Genomic DNA, 22,821 nt, shown 5'->3' with positions numbered 1-22,821 from the left:
ATATATGGGTCCAGATATGAATGTGCTCCTCTGCTCTTGCCCATCCCATTTTCCCTCATGAAAAAGCATCTTTGGAACTTACTGTTGGTTTATGTCTGTGATATTTGTCTGCAATTAACATTTTTGGAGTTTATTCCTTTCTGGAATAGAAGTGTCGTACAGCTAAGAAAAATGAGGCCTTTCTCTGTAGCGTCATTACGTCTTAGAGAGTGCTCCTCCAGGCTTTCTTATTTGTAAAATCCAGTCCTAAACTGGATGGATCATTGTGGGAATGAGAGGAGAGTTTAACACAATTAAAGTTGTTTTCTCCCTGCCAAAATTCCTCACAAAAGCTCTTGTTACTGTCAGTGGCTCAGTTGGTATCATGTCAGGGACTGGCAAGACTGAAGTTCTGGCAGTTTTATGTCACTCACTTTGTACTAGCTCTTGAAGAGTCTCTGGATCATCCATTGGCATTTAACCTATTATCCTGCCCATTTTCTGCCCTGTTGTCTTTTTATGGGATACTGGCCGCAGGTCTCTTGTCTTGCATTTATGTTTCTCTGCAAGATTGCTGCTGGCTGATCCCAGTACAGAAATAGTAACTGGCCAATAGTCAGTGACAGCTGAAGGAATGGGCTGCTGGGAGTCTCATGAAGTTCAGCAAAGGTGAATACAGAACCCTGTGTCAGGAGTGGGACAAACCCATGCACTGGGCCAGGCTGGATGTAGAAAAAGCTGTATAGGCAAGAAGGACTGGCAGCTGGGCTCTCCTAGGAGGCCCACAATGGCAGGTTGCAGAGACACAACTTGCAAAAGGGCTTGCTGCATTGAGGCAAAGAGGGCATATTTGGTCACTGGGATGGTGGCCTGACCCAGGAACAGTTGCCTACAGAGACCATGGGATCTCCATCCTGGGTAAGAATCTGCTCCTTCTTTGTGTGGAGTGGACTGGAGAATGCCTGAGGTCCAATCTGACTCACTCCATGACTACTGGCTGAAGTACAGACAGAGCTTATGGGTGGCACCACTGGTTATTTCAGCAAATTTTGACCTCAGATACTTTCTCCTCCTTTCTCTCTCTCCTCCCCCCCTATCCCCACCACTCCTTCCCCCTTTATTTCTTGAAATATACAATAATTTAGAATCATACAACAAAATAGTTTGGGTCAGAAGGGACCTTGAAAGGCCATCTCTTCCAACTTCATTGTAAGTATCTTGTAATACTGTTCCTTCAGAAGCCTTTAACTTAGTAATGCTTTCCTTGAGTATAAAAGCAGTGGGAGAATTGTATTTTTCAAGGAATCCCCACTTGAGTTATAGATTATATGCTTGCATGCTTATGAAATGTGGTTGCTCAAAATTCCTTTATTTGCTGCTGCCAGCTGCCAGTCCTGTGTTGATCTTGTGCTCACGTGTCTTTGTGGTGGCTTCCCTGAGGCTCCCCCTGGTACACACAGCATTGATACCGATGAAGCTCACCATGGGATTGTAGTTGGGATAATTTTGTTGCCCATGGATAGTTTGAAAGTTGGATTCCTTGTGAGAAAGGCTGTTCTGGTGTCCAAGGGGCACCCTTTGTGTTAATTGACAGGTAAGAAAATGGGAATGGTTTCTTCACACCCTCCTTGCTGAGGATTTCTTTCAACTAAGCCATTTTATTTCTGTTTCTCAGGGACAGAGAGAAGATGCTGTATCTTTTGTTTCAAGGCCTTAGGGTTAGAACCTAATCTTCGGCTGTCTTTAGGTTGCTACATCAAAGTAGGCAGTAAGAAATTAAAACCACCAGGATAACATAATAAAAAAGAACATGCCATTCAGGAAAAAAAAAAAAAGAAAAAAAAAATCAATATTTGGTCTTTTAGGTCCCCAGTGAGAAATAGTTGTATAGAAAAGACAGAGGGGAAAACATGAACAATGGGCTTCTCCTGCCCTAATTGCAAGTACAGCAAGTATGTCAAGTGTGCGTTTGAGAGACAGAGGTAAGGACTGCTTTGTAAACAGGAACAGAGCTGATGAAACAGAAGGACAACAGTTAAGGGTCATTCTGTAGATATACGTACCTACCTTGAAGAAACCTTGAGGAAGAGAACCAGTATAATTCTACATCAATATATTTTTGTTTTAGCTTCTTCTGGATGTGCTTGCTGTATTTCACATGAAGCTTGGTTTTATAAGTGGGTGGCATGTTTTGGAAACACTTCCAGGTTTGGGAAAAATAGGTGGTGAAATAGCTGATGTCTGGATTTTACTTAGATGAAATGAACAGTGGCTGCTGGAGTTCTGAGCTTCTGCAATTAGACCTGCCCTGTACCTGGCCTAAAGCAGGCTTTGGGGGCATAAGAGGGTGCTGACCTCTAACTGGGCTTCGTGTGGGCCACTGTCCACAGAATGCTTAGTCTCCAGAAGCAGAATAGCAAGCACATTTTGAAACACCAGATGTTTGGATTTAGGGATGTCTTTCCTATCAATTTGGTGGATGTAGCCACTCTTCTTTATTGACATTATAGAGTATAGGGTAACAGCTTTACCAGTCAAAATAAATTAAATTACAGTATTAGGAATACTGCCTCTGAGTGTTAAAACTATATAGCACATGCTGGGCAGCAAGTTGTTCAATATACAGGAAAAAGGTGCACAGGTTAAAGAATATTCAGATAAGTCAGGAGGACCTGATGAAATTCACCTTGGAGTACTTCAGGAAATAGCTGAAATGATCTCTGAACTATTAGAAATTATCTCTGAGAGCTCATGGAGGATGGGTGAGGTCCCAGAGGGTGGGAGAAAAGCAAACACAGTACCTATCTTTAAAAAGGGGAAATAGGAAGACCTGGGGAATTATAGGCCAGTCAGCTTGACTTTGATACTGAGAAAAATGCAGGAGCAAATTATCGAACAATCAATTTGTAAACACCTAGAGGAAAATAAGGTGATAAGAAACAGCCAGCATGCATTTGTCGAGAACAAATCACATCAAAGCAATCTCATTTCCTTCTTTTGCAGGGTAACTGGCCCAGTGCATAAAGGGGAAGCAGCAGATGTGATAGATCTTGACTTTAGCAAGGCTTTTGACACACATCCATATGACATTTTCATAAGTAAACAGGAGAAATATGGTTTTGATGATGTTATTATGTGATGGGTGCAGAACTGTTTGAAAAATTTGGCTTATCGGTAAAGCAGTTATCAATGGTTTGTTGTCAAACTGGGACAACGTATCAAATAAGATACCACAGAGTTCTATCTTAGGTCTGGTATTATTCAATATTTTCAGCTTTGAAGATGGAATATGTAGAAAGCTTTTAAAAATTACATATGATATTGAACTAGGAGGGGCCTGCAAACCATTTAGAGAACAGGATTTGAGTACAAAATGAACTTGATGAATTGAAGAGAGGGTCTGAAATCAATAGAATGAAATTCAATAAAGACAAATGCAAAGTATTGCTTTTGAGAAAGGCAAAATCAAATGCACAAATATTAAATGGGAAACAACTAATTTGGGAGCAGTTTTCAGAAAAGACCCTTATCACAGAGCACAAACAAAATGAAATCCAGAAATGTGAAGATGTATGAAGAGTAAATTCCATGATGTTATGAATTAATACTAATATTGTGAAAAACTGGGAAGTAACTATTTAATTCCACCCTAGGTAGTGGGGCCTGACCTAAGACTACTATGTCTGTGTCCAGTGGTGATGGCGCATTTTAAGGTACAGACAATTTCGAAATCATTCTCCTTTTGAAAGAAGAAAGAACACTTATTTGCCCTCCCTCTCTAGAAATGGTGTAAAAAGAAATGGATGGAGCAAGCCTAAGCAAGAGATACTTGGACTTTCTCCCAAATCTGGGGACCTAGGAAGAGGAATTTACATATATGGAGAAGGAACATTTCCCAGGTGAAATGGCTGGTAGGTAGTTATGTTTGAACAGGGTCAGCTCTTGATTCCTTGGGAGCTGGTTAGTCCAAGTTGCGTGGTAAGTATTCCTATGCACCCAAGGCACTCAGGTTAGCTTGAGCCAGGTTCATGCATGGTGCTGAGGCTGCATTAAGGTGGTGCTGTGCTTCACAGATGTCTATATGCCAAGGTTAATAATGTTACTGACATTCCTTTTCTGTTTTCTTCTGGCCCTGTTCTTATTCACATATGTTTTTAGTGTACGTGCTTTAGCTTTACCTGAGTTTCAACATTCTCCTATTACCTTTTACAATCGAGTTTGTCAAATCTGAGCACCCCAGGCTCTGTTAAGGAGCCAGCAGATTTTATGCACCAGTTAAGTCTGACTTAGAGACTATTTTGAGACTTTACTGATGCTATGTAGAAAAATAAACTTGCACTTAGTGACCACTCCATGTAGTATACTTGGGCTGGCAGGAAGGTATACCACTACTCACAATTCTAATGAGGTCTAAAATACATAACTTTTAAGAAAGATTTTTGGGGTAGAAGGTTTTGGGAGGTCACTGGTAATACTGTCAATAACTTGCCAGTGAGGAGGTAGGACCATATTTAGAACCACTTTTACCCCCACTTTGTGTAATCTAATAGGTTTTAAACTTTCATTAGCAACCACAAATGAGAGATTTGTGGTAGTATGGAAACAAGAGTGTTCTTCTTATCACTTGCAAAAGGTATTATTAAAGATAAAGTAAAATCAACCTTCCTGTATCTAAATATAGGACAGACTAAATAGGCAGATTTCAGTAAGCGTGCCTACTTAGTAATGGAAACACTGCTGAGTGAGCTTTATAGAAGAGGAAAGAACCTAACTAAATAAAAAATCTTGTATGAAATGCTGCCAAAAAAATAATGCATTTTTCCCCTCTATGAGACAAAGTTGTCCTTGCTTTCCATCTCAACCAACTAGAGAAATCTCCTTGGAAGAAATTTTCCCCTATCTGAAACACATCTACAGCCTGTTCCTTGCCAAAAATATCAACCATAGAAGTTCTGCCATGGCAGAAAGGAAAAAAATAAACCACCAAAAATGAACCAACAGTTCAAGACTAGCTCAGTTCCTGACTAGATTTCTCTGTTTTATAGAATTAAAGCTGGATTCACAGAATAACTTAGGTAGGAAAGAGTAACCTCTAGGAAAACATTGGGTCAGATGCTCCTCACAGAGCGGATCCAGCATAGAGATCCTCCCTCATAGGTACTGTACATCTTAAATTGTAGGGCTGATGTCAGCTAATATCAAAGATCTCTTCTTATCACCAGTATTAGCCAGAAGATGTTAGGTCAGTTTCTGATGTCCTTGATGCTGTCTTCACTTGAATTTACCATACATCTCTCCTGACCCCACATCTTCAGGCTCAAGTATATGCACTGAATTGACTATATCATTAAGAGCAGATTTTGTTGAGAGGTACAGTCCACCTGTGATATATATATATGCGCACACACACACACACACACACACACACACACACAGAGTAATGGTGATATAATTTAATGAGAACTCCATCATGACCAGCTGTTGTTGTTCGAAATAAATTACATTAATAATGTAGCTAAATTTTCAGTATAAGACCAAATAATGAGAGTTGTAAAGCTGCAATATAATGTGGAGTCAACAGTTTAGTGGGCTGACACTCCCACTTAGGCAAGTCTCTGAATCTGCCTGGTGCATCATGCTCCTTCTGTAAAATGAGGTTTAACACTCTCTCCTCCACACTCCACTGGGATGTTGCAAGGGTGTAATCCCCTGGCACTGAGAGAAACACTGACATATCTGACAGCGAGGTCTGTATTAACACTTCAGGTAGCACTTCTATTTTGGGGCCAGCAAACTGACAGCTCCTTGCTATGTGATACTTCTGTGCTCTGTCTCTCTGTTTTGGTATGTTCTGGATCCTGCTTGTTCTGCATCGCAGTGCATGGGAGAGGTGGTGGAAATCACAGCACTCCTTTTCCTGCAGGCCCACGGTGGTATGGGGGGAGAGGCAGGCTATGGTTTCATTGTGCTGCTGGGCACAGGGTCCAAGAGCTCCAGTAAGGTACTCAGACAGATTCACATCATACCAGCAATGTTGACAAACTCCATGGTGAAAAGGCTCTGTTTCTGGTAATGTAAAGCACAGGGTAGTTACCTGCAGGACTACAAGAAGACAAACTTGCTGTGTCTGTTTAACACCTCTGTGCTGCACACTTCTCACCCAATGCCAAAGCAAACCTCCACCAGGATGGAAAAATGTCACCACTTTTCTTGTTAAATATTCTTAGCACATCTGCTTAAGGTGTGCTAGACCTTCTCCCTTGCTTATCTATGACTTCTGCCTGTCAGCTCTAAGAAAGGTAAGCATGGACTCATCAGTGCTCCTTTTTTCTTTCTGGTCCTTAATGCGGGCAGCTATCCCTGCCAGCCTCCTTTTCTGCCCAGTCACCCATATCCCTCTGCAGGAATATGGGATTAGTGGCATATGTGTGTCTGAGTGTGTGCACAGACAGACAGATGACCATGCAGGGAACTCTTGGTAGGTAACTCTTTCTAAGAGTAGAGTTTCTCTGTACGTATTGTATTATCCATGACTTAGCTCTTGTCCTCAGTATTAGATCACACTTGTCTGTCTTGACACTTAACTGTATGAATGTTTTCCTTATTTTCTAAATCATAATTAAGGATTTCTCATTTTCACCACAATACCTTTTTTTTTTTTTTTTTTTTCCTGAGGCTAATCTTCAATGAATAAGGTATGTAGGCATATAAGTACAAAATGTCTGTTGTATGTTTTTCTTGCAGTAGAGCTCATCATTTTTTATACTGCTGCTCAATATATCTCCCCTAAGGTATGCTGAATTTTATCAAGTCACTACTTCACTGGAATCTTGAGCATTACTCATTTGTGTGCTAATTATTCTTAATCTGAGTCCTTTTTAAAAGGTCGTCGATGAGACTTCATTGAATTGTTAGTGTTCATAGCAGTGAAGGGAATCTGGTAGCTGGTGTAACCATGTCACAGATGGCTAAATACCCTGTAGTCCGAAGGGAAAAATGAATTAAATATAGGTTCAGGTTACAAAACATGGTGTGAAAATGTGGGAGCCAGGCTTTTTGCAGAGGAAAATGCTGTTCACAGTTGATTGAAGCTGGGTCTAAAGACCTTTTGTATGGCATCCTTTGGGAAGACCTATGAACAGGTGACCCTTTCTCATCTGATTTCCAAGGTTCACCTTGGAATAGGTGTCTCGATGGTTCAGGTCTTCTGCCTTCTTAAAAACATCTCAAGGCCACCTTACTGCTGTTAGTTTTCCTTTGCTATCAACTCAGGACCACTGCTTTCTGGAATGAATTCATTGCTGAAAGGCTGGCATGTGACATGCCTTGTGGCATCCACCCTTTTTACACTTTCTGTTACCAAGCACTGATAATGATGGTGTCCTCTACTGCAGTACTTTGGGCTGAATATCATACAGCAACCAAGAAGGTGAAAGCTTGCAGCACCAATCATGGAATACCCAGCATTTTTATATGTTGCTCTTATCTCAGCCAGGAATTTTACAGGTATGTTGAGGAACTGGAGTATATGAATAGGCACCTTATAAGTCAGTCTTTCCATAAATTTGCTGTGCAGAATGGCTAGCAGTGTGTCACAAGGAAGAATATGTAAGTAATTTTGTGTTTTCTGTTTTTTTTTTTTTTTTGTAAATTGGTCTAAGAAAAATTTTGAATGAAGAAGATTGCATACAGAAGATATTTGGCAATCAATACTTTATTTCAACATAATGCATACCTGAAGTTGTACTTAGCTATGCATGAGCACAATAATGGTCAAAATCATCTGATGTAAATAAAGATTTTTTATGTTTCTGGTAGTGAGCTTCCTGTGTTATTTGACCTTGTTTATTATTTGTTGTATAATTGCCACTGAATATTTAGCTCACATGCTTTTGATTCTCATCCAGTTAAGTAACAGAAATTCATGTTGCTATTATTTGTAACATTACACATTTAGAAAACATTGAGAAGAGTCATAGAAAGAAGATGTAGTCATCATCCTGATCAGAAAACAGGGCAAAGTCACCAGCCTATGATGTGTGTACCTTACAGAACTCATTAATGGGTGCCATTTAGTTAGTCCTGAGTAAGGATTCTTTATGTGATTTTTGTTGCATGGCAAGAGAAGGGAAAGCTAATTTAAAAAGGAGCAATGATATTGGTAACCTGCTCAGATTAAACTTCTAATGTCTCTTTAGCTGTGTAATTAAATAGTTGTCTGATTAGTCTTTTGGTAAAACAAGTTGGCACAGAAGCCATTATTTTGGCTTAGCATTTAATATAAAAGAAGTTTCTTAAAAGTGGAATGAAGAAACAGCTCATGGTATAGGAAGGGATTGAGTTATGAAGTCAATGATGGTGAATGCCAGTATGTGGTCACAGAGCAGGGAGTGAAAACACTTGAATACTTAGACTAAGCAGCTACAGTGGGCTGTGTTTGTGAAACCAGGGAATAATGTTCCTTAGTCCTTGGTATGAGATGAAAATAACTGAAGAACAGAAAGGGGAACCAGGCGTAGCTGTGAGCAGCCCTGTGAGGCTTGCGATGGGGCATCTCTGAGAGACTATGCTATATGTGGTCCCAGGACCAAACAGAATGTTCACAATCCATTTGCTCTAGCACTTCTGAACCCCAGTGGCAGGAGCTGAATCTCATAGTTCGCATTCTGGTGAGAAGAAAAAGAAAGATTCCCACTCTACCACTGTCACTGGAAAAGCCTGGTGTACCTGAAGTCAAGCCCTCTAATAATGCTGAAAATCTGGAACGTCACGTTGGTCTTTCCTTAGGAAGGATCTAAAACTTGAGAAGTATTGCCAGGAAGAGGATGCCCTTGCCCTGTTGTCTCCAGTCTGGCACTGTGCATGGTACATTGTGCCATCACTGTCTTACACACACAAGTCTGCAAAGAGCAGGAAAGGATGGTCATCTGTGTCTCAGTCCTTGGTATATCCTTTGGCTGTCATTGCACACAGGAAGGTACCACCTTTGTTTTTCAGGTACTACACAAGCTTTTGAGGAAGGTCTTGTGGGACACTATCTGAACCTTATTTTACATGGAGTTTCAAGTGCTTTTGCGGCCCATTGAGTAGACAATGACTCAGCAATGGGATCCCCCATAGTGGGACCTCAGCAACATCTTTTATATCAGAAATGTGACTTATTGTTTTGACTTATTTGGTGGAAGGCAACATTACTGGCATTTGTGATCAAACAGGTAAACTTAGCATGGATTGTTGTCTGTCCATCTATCCATACTTGCACTTATACTGTGTTCATCAATACCTCCTGGCAAGAGGCAGAAGCTTGTTTTACTGTTTCTTTTTCCTTTTACTGAGGATATAATTGCCAGCAAAATTGGGAATAAAATTAATTTTATTTATGGAATTAGTCTTCATTATTGTTGGCTTTTCTCCTAACCACCAACAGTGTCATTTCCTTGTATCTCAGATGTGCTGTCTCACTGATATTACTTTCCTCATTTTCTGTTGGTCCCTGTAGTTGTCTTCAGTGGTTGGTTCACTGATACTGACTTTTTCCTGGATGTGAAGATGCCATGCTTCAACTGTTGATTAGCTTTTCCTCTCCACAACTGCAATACAAGCTTCTTTCTGAAGCTTTTAGTTACTGCTTAGTTAACTAGAGTCAGTTGGATGTACTCTGTGAAGAGGAGGAAGTGCAGTAGCTCAGAGAGATGTTTCCAGTTTCACTATTCCCTTTTTCTCTGCTTAAAATGTGCAAGCCAAATTGCCCATGCTAATTTATAATTTGTACGCATTCTAGGATTTCAGTGGTATTTGTACACAAATAGTATTTTTTGGAATAACTTCCATTTGTCTGCTGTTTTTCTCACAATGTTGAAATATCTTGTCATTTTACCAAGAAGATCACCTATTCCATCAAAGTTACTCCAAGAAGATGTGGAGGGAGTGGTTAACTACTGAGCTAATATTTTATTTTTACAGTGAATAACTGACTGAAAGGGAAAGGACACTTAACCCTATGGGTTAGTCCCCTGTAGTTTAGTCTGATTTACTCCTTCATGCATTCCTGCATTCTGTCTCTTCCTTATAAACCATTTCTATATCTTTTACAGTAATTTATGTCACTGGTTTCTTTCTTAGTATGGCTTGACCTAACAATTTCATACGTGTTGTGTCCTTGAACATATACCTGACACTGCAATGCCTAGTAACTGGGCAGCCACCTAGTAGAGTCAAATGTACTCCTCATTCATCAGGCAATGACTGTGAAACACTTGTACATGTAAAGGGTCTTTAAACAAAAACTTGCAATGCCAAGGCCTGAGGGATACCTAATGAGCCAGGTGATTCCCCACTGATCATCTGGCAATATGTGTACAGTGCCTGTGAAGCATGGCAGTGGTGGTTGTCAAATAAGGTATGTGGCAGTGACAGGTAAGAGTTAGACACTGCATTAGCTCTGAAAATTTTGTTTCTAGCTCTACTACTGAGCTGCATATGACCATGTTGTATAGCCACTTGTTCTGTATACACATTTGCCTGGCTATGCTACTGGATCACAACCTCCTTGGAGCAGGCACCATCTAGTATTACATACCTAGCACAGTAGACCCTGTTCTCTGTTATTTGTCTGATCAACACTTATTTGCAAATATGTAGTGGAGATGATTTGCTAACAGTCATATAAGATACTGCAGTTGTTTTCTGGTATGTGCAGATGTCTGCAGTATCTTAGCATGTGAACCACTGGAGAATGCTGACTCTTTTTTCATGTTGACTACTGTGAGATATGCTGCTGGAATTTCCTGTTTACTTTTAACTTTGGGTTGGATTCTGATTCCTTTCACTTTACCCCTGAGCTGAATAGTACCTTGTTCCACGAATGGTCCTATTGGTTCAATGGGGTCATTCATGGATGGGAAGGTACTGTTCGACATGAATAAAAGTCTTGTAATCTGGTCCCTAAATCATATTTGCTAGTTGAACTGTATGTGTGTGTTTGTGCATGTGTCTGTTTTTAAGCTATTTTTTACAAGAGATTCTAGCTTATCCTGTTAGACTTCACTGAAACTTTTCATTATTAGTACTACTGTTAGGTCACAAAGCTTCCTAATGTTCTTCATTGTTGTTTGTTTCATGCACTGAATTAGAAATTAATTCGCTTTCATATTCACTGGCATATGCTTCTAAGCGTATATTCTCCATTTACTGTATCCCATGGTATATGTGTCTCATAAAATGTGACAGATTGGGGTGATTCTGTCAATAATTCATATTTCATATAGACCAGAACAAAGTTAAGAGAGAATTACAAAGTAATATAATCCCTGTCCCTTTTAAAACTGACAAAGCTAGACTAAAATTGATGCCTTCGACCAGGACACTTAACATTCAAAAGCTAAACCTACCAGCACAGGGAGTGATAGATTCTTGTTTGGAAATAATATGGGAAGTCAGGGCAGAGTATAGCGATTGACATCTTCAAAAGAAGTCCTCTGGGCCTCACTTTTCAGAGATGAGGAAGCAGACACAGCTCTCATTAAATTCCACTGTAGTCCCAGGTGCTCAATACCTCTGAATTTCAGGCAATTAAATAGGGCATGCAAACAGGGATGCTGTAAGCTGACAACAGTTGAGGCTCATCCACTTGAATGTAGTGCCAAAGCAGGTGCTGAGAAACTAGAGGCTCAAACGAAAAATAGTGAAATCAGTTCTGTGTGTGCCAAAGACCCTGCAAGCCTCTTTGACTTCTTTGACAGAGACTCAGATGCTTTGATTAGTGTAGAGAAATAGTAGTCAAGGAGGTTTTTTAAAGCAGCTCTAAATGGTTGGAAGACATGAGGACTAGAGGCTGTTTCTGCTGTATCTGGGAGATGAAGTTTCCCTGCTATATGCCAAGAGTTTGTTCCATGGTGCTTGATGGAAAGCAAGGACTCCTGTTATGCTCTGCAGGCTTTTTGTGAAGTAACTGCTCTTCAGAGAGGGGACAACTGCAATTTCACGTGAGTGTCATACATGCAGATTGACCTCCAGTGCTCCAGCACATCTTTTCCTGCTACAGATGGTCTTTCTTGCAAGGGCATTTGCTAGAGCTATTTTCTCAGTGTTTTGGTCCATGACTGAGATATGAAAGGGAACTTTTGGATGTTCCAGAGAATTAGAAGTATTTTGTGACCCCCTGTAGACCTGGGAAGATATGATTTTGCTGAAATAGGAAATCGCAGCAAAAGTCCTTTCAAATCCCATGAGATCAGTGTCCACCTATGAGGAACTGTCTGATACTGCAAGTTTCTTCTTTCTGCAGTCTCCTGGGATTCTTCTGCTGTGTCTGCAATGTTCTGCAATGTGTGATGCCCATCTTTTGCAGTTAGATAGTAGACCCTGAAAATGTTCTGTAATTTCCTGTGGAATTGTCTGTTGAGGAAGCTATGTGATCAAAAAAAGCACCTTGAAAATTTGAAATGATGAAGTTCTGAGCTCCTGGGCTTTTCCTAGCTCCCTGTTTTTCTCAGCCAGATTTAGAACTGTTGGCCCCTCCCATCTGACTGAGGCACTGCCCCACAGAACAACACTGCTTCACTGAGGCCTCTCTGGGGCTGATTTATGTGCTGACAAAAGCAACCAGGTGTAAGGAAGCAGTCTGTCTTCCCAAGCCTTTCTGGAGGCTAAAGATTTCTGCTGCACAGATGCTGCTCAAGAAAACATTGTGTAATTCATCTACAAGAGTCTCAAATGGTTGAGAAAACAAAAATCTGGCTAGGACAATCAACAGTGGTACTGTGTGACCAGACTGAGGAAGCTCCAAGCTTTCAAGTCATTGTGTCCTGTTAATAAGATATGGCAGCACAGGGAAAAGTGCAATGTCAAGAACACGGTAACTGTCTCCTCCTCCAATTAAAATCACTCTCATTCAAACCTAAGCACTCATCACCTGTTAAAGATAAATTTATCCTGCTGTTTATGCAACATTCTCTTGCTAAATGTGTCACAAAAATTGTGATGAAGTCACAGCTGCAGCAAGGCTAGTGTTGGTTGAAGTTTTTCTCCTTAAAGGTGCTGAATGTGCAAAGAGAGCATGTTAACAAGCAATGATGCTAACTGATTCTCAGGCTGGGTGTGGACACCAGCAGAGCAGAAGGTGCTGCACACACATAGTGTCTAGGACTGTTGGAATCTCTTGCTCGTATTGGAGAATCAGCAGTCCCCCCAAATATAATATCTTGTATCCCAAAGACCCCAGTCTTTCAGAAGACGCACACTGGACTCAGAACAAAAACCTGGTGCTCAGTCTATATTATCCTCATGGTGGATTTATTTAACATCTAACCGTTCAATGGGCATGGTTCTTCTTTCTTTTGCACAGTTTTAGGGTGGCAGCTACTTAAACAAACTTTATGGATTATCCTTGTATAAAACTCTTTCTTCAGTAAAGCAAGTAAAAGGTTTTTGGTTTCTGTTTTGAAGCTAGGTCTAGTGGAAGTAACTCCGTGCTGTTATTCACACTGATTCCTCTCAGGTCAAAAACTGGGGTGAAATTATGGGTAGAAAACGGTTATGTCTTGTCTGTATTAAGTGAAAATAAATGCTTCACTTCGAGTGATCTGGAATGGGAAAAAAAAAAAAAAAGAAAATCCTGGGTGAGGGCTCTAGTCACCAAGTAACAGAAATGCCTGAGAGCAGACATTTACAGGCTCTCATGAAAACATTCTCCTGTGCCCCTGTGTAGAAGAAGAATAATATGAATCACAGGAAGTTGCCATGGAACAGGATTATCACCCACTGATGAACTTTGTTGCCTCATAATGTGTCAGCCTGCAAAAAAGTCACAGCAAATGGTCGAAATACTTTCTGTGGTGACAGACCATGGCACTGCCTTGTGCCTTACTCAAAATGTGTAGTAAAAGCAACTCTCCTGGCTGTTGTTTTCTGTTTCACTGTATTTTCCAAAGAATGGAGGTTAACTTTTCAGAAAGGAGTGAAAAGTTGCAAACAAGAAGAATAAAAAATAATTTCCTGGGGTAGAATATTCTGTTACACAACAAACAAGAAGTATTACCATGTGCTGGAACGGAAAAAAACATACTTGAAGATAAATGTGAAAACAAAACTCAAGGAAGTTAATTTTGAGTGTACCCTTAATGCAAACTGAGAAAACTGAAGTTAGAGATTGTGAATGATACACCAGTCATGGCACTCTGCTTACAGACTGCAATTCTAAATAAGATATGTAGTAGGCCATTGTTCTCCCAGTCCACCTGAGATATTTGTTCCTTTTCACCCCTTGTCCATGAATACCAGTTTGAAGCTGTTGCAAAACAAATTGTTCTGGTTTCCATTTTAACAGTTTTACTTATTCTGTGGTTTCAGAACAACTAAACAGACTCTTTTTCTTTGCAGTCTGGAAATCCAGAAATCTTAGCCTAATCTTTCTGGTTCTGATGCCTTCCAAGTTTTGATGAGGTTGTTTTATCTCTCACTGTTATTAGAGAGCAGGTCAATGCTGCTCCATTTATTCTGTAGATTTCTATCCCTCTACGGATGTCAGGAATATTCTTTTTATCTTCTCTTTTGAATCTCCTGTCAATCATATAATGATGCACCTTTAAAAAAATCTATAGTTTTATTGAATGGGGTTTTAAATCTTTGCAGAACTCCTAACCAGTCCTGTCCATAAAGAAAATAAAAAACCCTGGTATTCACATCAGCTGATGTGGTTGTTTTTTTGGGCTCTGCAAAGATTAAAAACACTGTAAGACTTGGAAGCGTCCTAGGGGGAATATAGAGGTTGCTGTTAATATGTTCTTCTTTTGAACAAAACTGATCTAAGGGTTTGGAAATAGAGGAAAAGTGACTGTTTAAAGCAATAGTCAAGGTTACGATTTTAGGTACATGCTGCAGACTATTATGGTAAGAAGAAACTGGGAAAATGATGAAGGCCAATGCTGAAGCTGCTCCTGGGTTCATCCTTTTTTCCATACGCTCAAATAGGCAACTCCCTGTTGCAGGATTACAATAAAATGATTGAATTGGTGTCAGTGGTAGAATGACTTCTCTTGTGGTCATAGAGAGTGCTCCATGGCAGATAGGTAGATGACCAAGGAGATTTTAAATGCTTTTTCACAGCAGACATAGTTCCCTGTATCCCTTGTCTGGAGTGACAGCTCTAAGCTGCTGTTACTGATGCTGCTGCTGGGTCAGTGCTGCTCTCGGGGGTGGCTGTTGATGGGGAAGGACTGCAGGCCTCAACTTCTTCGGCACACCCATTTGGTCCCAATTCCCGATGTTCAGGACAGGAGTAGGCTTCCTTTTTCTTGTGTCTCCTTCACCTCATCTCTACCAGCCATGTGTGTTTCTGTGGAAAATGTGGTCAGCAGCACTGTAGCCTAAGACATGCACCAGCCCAGTCTTGCAAAAGCCATTGGTGAAGTGTTCAATAGGCTCCATAGAAAAGGGAGAGAGTGGGGAGGAGGGGTAGAGAAGAGACCAGGTAGGAACAGGACCTGCTTGCAAACACAGAGAAAAGCAGAAAGGAAGCTTTAAAGCTTTAAAGAAGGAAAGGGACGGATGGATGGAAACACAGCAGGGACAAAGTGCATTCCTGTTGGGAATCCTGGGATCTCTTTTCAGGCCTGGGCATGGATTTGTCATGCAGCCTTTGGAAAGTCATGTCACGTTCCTGCCTGCAATGTGTCCTCAGGAGCCTGGAATGTGAGCTTAGCTGCTTATTGTTGGACTTCTTATTTACAAAGGTATGAGGGCCTGTTTTGATCTTTTATTCCGATTCCTTTTGCAATGTGTGCAGTTGTACTTCCTAAAATAATTCCTACTTAGACTGCAACCTGTCTTCCAGGGAAAAAATCCAATATTTGTGAGGGCAATTCAGTGCAAATCTGTAAATAAAAATTTGGTGTGTTTGTACAGCAGTTAAATGCCCTGCCTATATTCTACACTAAATTGTTTTACCTCAACTTTAATAGATGTTAAACTTCGTTGCTTCTTTCTCTCCAGACCAAAAACTCTTTGAGTATCAAATTTTTATTTGTCATAGGTGGCTGTAATCTCTAATTAATTCATCCCCTTAATGTGTTTTTCACAGAGAAAGACTTGATTTATTTAAGCAATCAGGCACATTTCCTGATGCTTTAATTGTTGTCATAGTTCTTCTCTGATTCACCTCCAGTTTGCTACCAGCTCGCTGGATTGAGGGTCCTGGGGTGCACAAGCACTACTGAAGGAGCACTGTTTCTTGTGGGAGACATCTGGGGAGAGGACAGGCATGGCGAGGCCAAAAGCAGAGCACCTCACAAAGAGCACAAAGCCCTGTCTGTGGGCAGACAGCAGGAAATCCTTTGTGAGTGGCTCCCGTCCTTTGTCAGGCAGGCATGATGGTGGCAGCAGCCTGCAGGCAGCAGGGCAGTTTTCCTTCACAGCCCTTGGTGGAGGTGCCTGGTATCTCCATGTCTCTCCTTTCCAGTGCTTGGGCAGGTCAGAGAGGTTGTGAGCAGCCCTGACACCATCCCACAGAATACACCTTTGTCCCAAATGGTTTCAGGAAGAACTTTGCCATCCTGAGAGTGGAAGCTCACTGTGTCTGACTGCTTTTATTTGGCCCTGTGTATTTAAACATTACTCTGCAGCTGTTTCCCACTCACTTTTTTAATCTGTTGTCTCCCTGCAAATGTCTGCTGATGTTGGAATAAATATGAAAAGATATGTTTGACTCTCTCTGTTTCTTTTTTCCAAATATGTTTCTGAAGTCTGAAATGAGAGACAAAGAAATAAAAATGAAAGATTAGCAGATATTAAATAACACAAATTATAAGGGGTCTTGAGCTAAGCCCCTGCATCAGAAGAATCCCATGCTCCAGGGGAGTTGAGGCTGGACCTGCATCCAAATCCATATGTTGTGGTTTACTCTCAATTATATCATGGGCCAAGCCAGAAGGCTCACTCAGGGCAGAATGGAACATGAGTTGAATTTGGGTCTGGATCTGTATTTGGTGGTGTAGGCCTATTGACAACTGGCAGTGACAAAATGCATTTGTAAAAGAACAAATTAAATGGGTGAAACTTATTACCAATGAAAAACCAATACAAGCTTGCAGAAGGAAAATGCAATTCCAACCTAAAGCACAGGACCATTCCGCAACTGATGACTGACAGGAGTGATTTTACTCGTGTGCCTCAGTTATTTCAAACAACCTGGACCCTATTCTCCTCTTGCTGTGTTTACATCACCATGAATCTGCTGACTTCAGTGAGGCTATTCCTAATTTACATGTTGTTAAGTGACCAGAGAATAGGTCCACTGACATTATCAGTGTCTGATCCATGTCTAATAAAAAAGACTTACTAAAATAAAAAAAGATTAACATACTTATTTTGATAGAGGCATACATAGAATATACCTCACGGTCCAAGTAAATATGAAAGCCTGCCAGATCTGCCTATATAGCTATCAATGATCTCATATATTTTCAACATTTAATTAAAAAAGAAATGTGTTCACACTCCTTATTAGGAAGGGAGAGAAAAGGTTAGATTATTTTAGCTTCTCTAGAACAACCAATGATGCTGAAGTATCTGTTCAAAAACCAAAATATTAACATCTGTGATGCATTTAGAAAAAGTATAATTGATATTTTAAGTTAATTACCTTTCTTGAACAGAACAATAAGTTATTTTTTTCCCTCTGCTATATATTATCACTTTGGTCTCACTGGCTGTTTTGCTTAAAAAAATAGCATTAAAACACAATTTCTATTAGTCAATTAAAGGACAAATAGTATGTGAAAAAGTAGGCACTGAACTACATCAGAAATAGAAAAAAGAAATCATTCCAAAAAAAGAGGACTTTTATTTTTTTTATTCACAGTTGACTTGTGAGCTGATCAAAATTTCAGATAACATATTTTATAATCAAGTTTGCTAGCAAGCTAAGAGAGCTTTCTCTTTGTATATCTGCTGTATGTGGTTACATGTTTGGTCTATTAATTCAGAAGGTTCTGTTTTTTCATTCCATGATTTGAATCTGAATCTTTTGTGCCATAAGAAAAAACAGTTGTGTCATAAAGATTGTTCAGTCATTGTTTCCAGAGATGAGATGCGATTTCCAAAACCTCTATGCTGTGAAGATCTGACACTTTCACCAGTTAAAACCCTTTATATGTGCTTTTTTGCAGCATTTCATAACACACTTGCAATAGCAGATGCTCTGATTTAATTATTAACTCATACTGCACATACTTTGATTGCTTGATAATTTTAGAGTTAAAGGCTCATTGTCTGAGGAATCTCGGTGCTTTTTATAAATGGATTCCATTTAATATCTAGTATTTTTCTAGTAATTTGCTTTTGAAGGCCTTTAGACATCTGCCTATACCTCTGATAGGTTTCCAGATTTCACATTCATACGCTAAGGTAGAAATAACATTTGAAATAAAAAACCTGTTTTCTGATCTTCAAGTTATAGGTTTTTTATGATTAAATTTTGAATAAGCATCAAACTGCAGTTATCCCCTTGCTAATTCATGATACTACGTCCTTTGTGAACACACTTGCTATCTTCCTTATTGCTGTCAAATAAAGGGAACAAATTAATTGACTTTTAAAATAGATGCTTACCTGGAAGTAGCCAAAGTTCTGATTAGATAAGTCTTATTCCTGCCTGATTATTTAACACATAATTTTTAGTGATGCTGAACAGACTTTCTATCCCTTGTTTTTATGTTCACTAAGTTGTCACTTGGGACATTTTTTTCGCAATCTCAGTAGCATGAGGTTCAGCAAAGTGATGTTGATGTTTCAGCCATTTATGTTTTTTCTTTTGGTGAAACCCCTGACTTTAAATATTTCAGTCAGCAACTGGGAAGTTTACAAAAAATTACTGCTTAATATGCTTCATCTTAGTGCCTGCTTCATATACTGGTAGAAAGTAAGAGACACCAAGTTGTGTTAATTTTTGCATCAGATAGGTTTTTGTGTTAAGAGAAACTTTCCTGAGTTTATGTGTTTGAATAGATAGTAAGGAGCATAGTAAAACTGAGGAAAAGATGTAATGTATTCAGATGGTCATGGCAGGGGACTGCTATGTATCTGCCTTCCGTCCCTCTGGACGTTGTATGAACTGGAGCAGCAATCATAATTTCTCAGTGCTTTTGATGTACAAAGTGTTGGAAAAACTGGCTTTGCACAAAGGTGGTCCCAGACATGCTGGTGGTACAAGACACGCTGTACTCATCAGTCAGTTTATACTTTGTGCATCCCCTGTTCTTCATTAGACAATAGTGCAAAGAAAATATCCCCTCCAATAAACCTTTTTTTAAAAGCATATTATGATTGCAGAAGTGAGTGAATATTTGCAAATGCAGCTACTGAAGTATTTGACCAGCTGAAAGTATCTGTAGCTGTCAGGACTGCACAGGAGTTTCTATGGAAGATCAGTCTGTTAGGCTATTGCAGCTGTGTTCACTCATGATGCGAAGCAAGGTGGATGTTCTGATAATTATCAGAGTCTCCTAGTTTTGTGGAAATTGACAGATTCATTGTGGGGTAATTTAGCAGAGTTATGCTGGAGTCAATGGAGATGCACCCAATTACAACAGCCGGAGGTCAGAAATTACAGTAGTTGCACAAGGTCATTTTTCTTACTCTAGGTACTTTAATGGTGCAAAGTCAAAAAGACTAAAATTTTAACTTTGGTAGAACTTATGTAGTAAGTTCTGATGATGCTTTTAACGTTACTTATGCTTGCAGACTTTGTACCTTTGCATGCATGAAAACTGTGTTGTGTTCTTCATGTCAACCTTCTGTCTAAGGAAACTATCTTTTTGCATGACGACACCGTAATTGTTTACTAGTCAGAAAGTGATTCTTAGCACAAGCATAACATTTTTATTCCTGTTAAAATAACTAGGAAAATAAGTGTATCTTCTTATGATGAAAACATCTCAACTCAATTCTAGATATCTAATGATATAGGTTGCTTTTTATATGCAACGGAAAGGAATAAATCCAGGGTACAATCCAGTGACTTACTTGAGATGTCTGGCTTAGATGTGATCTTCTGAGGGTTAGAAATGCATGTTAAGGGATACCATGTTAGTGCCTCTGGTAGTAATACCTTGCTTTTAGATGCATCAGATAATGCGCACAGTAGGTCTGTTTTTCAAACTTTGAGATAATTTTCCTTCTTCTCAAAGTCTTCATGGACCAAGATCACACTCCTCTCTTCTTTCTCAGCCTTTCTGATTGTATAGAACTATGGCTGCTACAGCTTTATGGAAATGTGAATCTGTAGTAGATGTATAAATCCACAGTGGTCTGATAGGCACAGGCATAGCATCATTTCATAAGCCTGGAGACAGCTTTGAGAACTGCTGATACAATCATTCCAAATTGTCTTTGGCACTGTTTGTCCACCCACAACTTCTGACACAGCAGGTCAGGTTTACATCTGAAAATACCTCTATGTGACTGCACTTGCTTAAGACTGGAATGTCTTTACATAGAAAAAAAACAAAAAATGGAGTTCAGAATCTAGATTTTGCTTTCTTGATGCAGACAGCTGATAACAGCAGCCGCTGGTAGCTGTTGTCAGTGTCAACTATCAGGGACATCCAGATGGCATGTTAACTTCTGCAGCTTCTGAAGAACCTGAGAAAAAGCTTCTGCTTTTGTCCAAATTCAAAAGTAAAAAAAGGTGTCATTTTGTAAGTTCTTTGCTCTCCTGCCACAGTACTAATAGGATGCCACTTCAAAAAGATGTACAGGGTAGTTGTTACACTGCATGCATCAAGCCCAAGGAAGTATGTTGTGCCATATAATTAAAGTCAGTGAATCTTACGAGTCTGATTCAAAAGTTTCATCTTTCTGACAAAATCAGCAATATGTTGGATTGCTGAAGCCGGCTGGGTATTCAGCAGAGATTACGGAATTATCAGTATCCTTCATTTCAAACATGGAATGGAGGAGATGATTTTAAATGTTTGATTTCTTTATCGAGGTCTTTGATGAGCTTGAAGGTGAGCAGCTCACACGTGGTGTACGGAAAACACTGTAATGCTATTTAGCTTTGCATCTGCTATTTGTTCTGTTCTTCAAGGAAGAAATGTGATTTCTTCCCGTGAGTATGCAAAATTGTTGTGTTTTATTGGGCTGTCCTGGAAATTAATGCTTGTGTCTCTTTTGTTGCCCATCTGAGCACCTTTTACCTTTAAGAAATTTGACACTGTTTTAGTTCTGTGGATTTCTGCACCTTCCTTTCAAGCTAATGATAATCAAATTTTGCAAGGTCTGCAAATGCCTTTCAAACAACCTTCCTGCTGTGGACCAAACCTGTTCCATCAATAAAGCAGACAAGCAGGCAGGAGATGTCTTCAGCGGGGTATATATGCAGTGATATTTCCATAGTTGTAGTTGTCTTTCTTCTTTTTCATGGTGATCATGGCAGAAAATAGAGTTTAGCATCTACTTCTCTGGTCTGAGTCACAAATAATGTATTTCCAAGATGCTTCCCACTTCCTTTGGATCCTCCTCAGCCCCTTTTTTACTAGCTCATGTCTGAAAACATTTTAGAAGTTGCTATTCAGACATCAATGAAGAAATGTCTGTGCAGAAAGATAACTCCTGACATCACCATTCCTGCAATCTTCTTATACTGGCTCCAATGCTTTGTTTGCCACAGGTCATCAGCAGCATCTGTCAGACTGGTTGGTGAGTCAATGGACTGGCAATATTTGCCCTATCAGTAAGCACTGGATTTTTCTAGTTGCTCTCAGTCTTTTTCAGCAAGACTTCAGTATCTGTGTGTATGTTTAAATCTTAGATCTTGCAGATCTGCAAGTACATGAACTGGCATCACTCAGCTATTATTGTATCTCATAAAGGAACTCTGGAGCTCATCAGTTTAAAAGTAGCAAGCGGCAGCCCAATGTTTGAGGCTAAATCCCTTTTACTGTCTTCTGGGTGCCTTTATTTGCTGATCTACCAGGGATTTCCCAAAGGTTTAGAGGTCCAAGAACTGAGAACATTTTCTTTCTGAGGCCAATGTTGGCATTTTATTCTACAAGATTCACCAGCATTATGTGAAGAAGAGCAGTAATAGCACATGTAAAACTGCTTCTATGAAAATATATTAAAAAAAAAAATCCAGTTCAAATTTTTCAGTTCACTTTAATGCTTTAGCCACTGTCTTCCTATGCCTATAGTTTTGATTCAAAGGAAAATACCAGGGCAGTGTAGGACATTCAGTAGCGACAATGCTACACTTCTGCTACAGCAGGTGAAGGTTGAGTCTATTTCCTGAATTGTCCTCTGACTACAGAAGTTCCTGCATCTTGTTGCCTGTAGTACAGCCCAGGGCTACCTCTACATCTTGGGCTGTCCTCAGGGACACTAGTTCTACCTTCTGTTAAGCTCCTATCCCAGCTATACCTTCACAATTTGTATCCACATAGCAGAACATGCGGATGGCAAATCATACCAAAGGCAAACTTAATCCTGTATTTTGCCTCTGACAGCTACAGGATTCCTGGGAAAAGAGACAGGACATGGGGTTCATACAGGATGTTTATTTTACCAAATATGTTCATTTGGCTTCTGACATATTCTGAACTTCCTAAATGTGTCTGTTGAGCAAAGATTTGGGCTTAATCCAGTGCTATATGCTCTACCAAAAAAAAAAAACCAAACCCAAAACCCAAGCCAAACAAAAAAACCCACAAACACCCAACAAAACAAAACAAAACCAGAACAAAACAACAACAAAAAAAAACCAAGCAAAAAAGTCTCTTTGTCTCAAAAAGAATTAATGGCTCCTGGAATATCTTTCTCAAAGTTCTCATTTTATGCAGGGATATT

Source organism: Streptopelia decaocto (assembly GCF_964273445.1).
Source record: "Streptopelia decaocto genome assembly, chromosome: Z".
NCBI lineage: Eukaryota > Metazoa > Chordata > Aves > Columbiformes > Columbidae > Streptopelia > Streptopelia decaocto.
The sequence above is the reverse complement of the archived record's forward strand: the minus strand, read 5'-3'. Positions refer to the sequence as shown.